This window comes from Cyphomyrmex costatus, unplaced genomic scaffold (assembly GCF_001594065.2).
Source record: "Cyphomyrmex costatus isolate MS0001 unplaced genomic scaffold, Ccosl1.0 scaffold199, whole genome shotgun sequence".
Taxonomy (NCBI): Eukaryota; Metazoa; Arthropoda; class Insecta; order Hymenoptera; family Formicidae; genus Cyphomyrmex; species Cyphomyrmex costatus.
This window is the reverse complement of record NW_017276028.1, coordinates 1,374,909-1,377,871: the sequence shown is the minus strand read 5'-3', so window position 1 is coordinate 1,377,871 and position 2,963 is coordinate 1,374,909.

Sequence of the window (2,963 nt, the reverse complement as noted above, 5' to 3'; positions counted from 1 at the left end):
CTTTTTTTGCTATATCTCCGACAATTTTCAAGTAATCATTTTGAAACTTGCAGAGGATATTATCAAGACTTCATACTTTTCGAAAATGCAAAAAACGAAAAATGCATTTTTTCAAAATTTCTAGGTATATGTAGTCCCTTTAGGTCTATCGATATTCGCAAATTCTCGCAAGTGCTGAGACACGCGTATATCTCTTTATATAGAATCTCGATTTAATAACTTACACCGGCGTCTAAGGTAGGCTTCCACTACAATACCTTACTGATGAGTCCAGTAGTGGAAGCCGGGACGAAACGCCAAACATTACGTGATATTCTTCGCAATATAGAATATTAGAATATATTATCAGATTTAGATTGACTCTTATTCGCCATTCTCAACGTATTAATTATTGTTCATCTTATATCTTAACACAATCGTCTACGTCTTAATTTTATTTTAATTTTAATTTTGATGGATTTAATTTATTGCCTTAAATTTTATACATTTGAAAAAGTCTTAAACGTTAAGTCGAAACTTGTTATGTATACTGTATCGTAATTAATTTTTCTTATATATCTAAGTTTGTAGTTTTTTTAATCTTTATAATTTTTTGCATCTAATTCATGTATTTATGATTTAATATGAATATTCTTTTTATTCGCGGACGATTGTGATTAGCCTCTTCATATGTCTCTATGTATATTTAATTTTTATTTAATACTATATTTTAATGTTTATTTTAATTATTAAATATACATATATTGTTTAAGAAATTAACTAAGTAATTGCTCATTGCACTTATCTACTCTTAGTTCACTTTTTCTTTATTTTTTAATATTTTACCTAAAATTAATTTTTAGTCATCGCGGAGATTGCCTAAAACTGTGTTACAAAACAAAAGAATATTCCTATTTCTTATGCTTTTTGTAAAAAATCTTATTTTTTTATGTTCTTTAGAATATTTTTTAAATAAAATTTGATATATAGAACTGAAGAGGATTATTGGACAATAATAAATTTATATAAAGGTAAAAGGAAATCAAAAAAATTTTTTAAATAAAATAATTTTTGTGTTCTGTACAAGAAAAAATATTGTAAAGGCTCAAAATTATACATCCCAAAATCTAATTAATTAATTAATTATTTAAAATTACTAAAGAGATTACCTGTTGAACGTACCAGTGATGGAACTGTGTTGATGAGGATTGAGGACGATTGGTAGTATTTGTAAGAAATACAATGTTTTGTTACGTATAGATATACGTGTAGATACATGCTTACGTGATGTGCAATAAAATTCCTACAGTATTGTGTAAATATCATAAAGATATAACATTAAAAATGTGCAAATCAGCTATAAAACAATTTTAAAACAATTTTATGATAAACAATGTTGCTTAATTTAACATCGGCAACAATTGCTTCGACATTACATTACTATGAGATGTATGTTGACTGGGCTCACAATTGTACTAAAAATAAAGTTTTATTTAAAACATATTTTAAATAAATGAATAAAAGAATTATTTAATATTTAATATTTTAAATAATTTCTTCTGATCTATTTCTCATTTAATATTTTAAATAAATTTTTGGAACCTATTCTTATTTTAAATAAGTCGTTTTTACCGTCTTTAATGATTTTATAATTATGTTTTAACTAAGTTTATAAAATTCATTTTATATTTTTTGTTTTAAATAAGTTGTGTCATGGATTGGTTGTATTTAGAATAATTTTATTTAATATATATATAAATTAAATGAAAAATAAAGCAGTTATTTAGTATTTAATAATTTTAAATAACTTCTTTTGATCCTTATTTTTTATTTAAAATAAGTCGTAACTGTTATTTTACCGAGCCCTATACGTTATCTTTAATCGTACGAAACTGACAATTACGTGACAATTAATAATATAAAGAAATTAATGGAATATAGATATCTACCTCATTTATTTAGTCGTCAAATTGAAAAAGCTGTACAAAGATACGTGACTGTTTTTTTCGGCTTTCCTCCAAGCACGTATTTTTTTATATTGTTTTTTTTCATGCCCTACTAAACGTGTTGATAACTATTCTATGACTGTTTGAAACTGGTCAGTCGAGTACCTGGTTGAACGTTATCAGCGAGCAAACTGAATTCCGTTAATTGGCGCATGCTTATATTTGGCTTCGTCCCAACATTGAAATTGAGTTTCTTTTGTAACACCCGGGAAACAGGACACTCGTACTTAGTGAGGCATATCCTCTCTTTTTCTCTCTAGTAAGATATTCATTGACCAGGTATTCGTTAGTTAGTACTATACTCACAAGGGAATACAACCAAGTGTACCTCTTCGATTTAAATGAGCTTTTAGTATGTTGTTTTACACACAAAAATAAGAGACAAGTATTTTTTTATATGTGCTGAATCGCATGTTAAGTGGGTGAAATCCTCCCTTGAAAAAAATCGTTTTTTTTTTCGAAGCAAATATCTTCGAAACTATAAGAGATAGAAAAAAATTTCTACAATGAAAATTGAATGGTTGCAAGAGTACTTTATAATAAAACAAATTTTTTTAAGTTTTTATTGTATACCCCCACCATTCACTCTTATTTTCAAAATTTTTTTAATTTTTTATATGACAAAAATTAAAAAGCATTTTACACTGAAAACAACGGTATATATTTAAATCACGTTCCAAAAAAACCATTTTTAAGATGTTAAAAGAAATGTACAAAGACAATTTTGAAATCGAAGAAGAAGAATCGTTTTAGATTTTTTAAATTCATATAATGTACCAAAAGAACAAGAAATAGAACTCGTAGATGAAGAAGAAAATTATGCATGCAATGTAAAAGAAATGGTTTGTGACATCGACTATATTTCAGCAGAATATAAAAGAGGAGCAGTTGAACATTGGAGAAGTAGTAAGTTAAAGTTAAGAACAATTGAATCTGTAAAATCAAGAGGTTTCGAAAAGTAACGTTAGCACACCAATT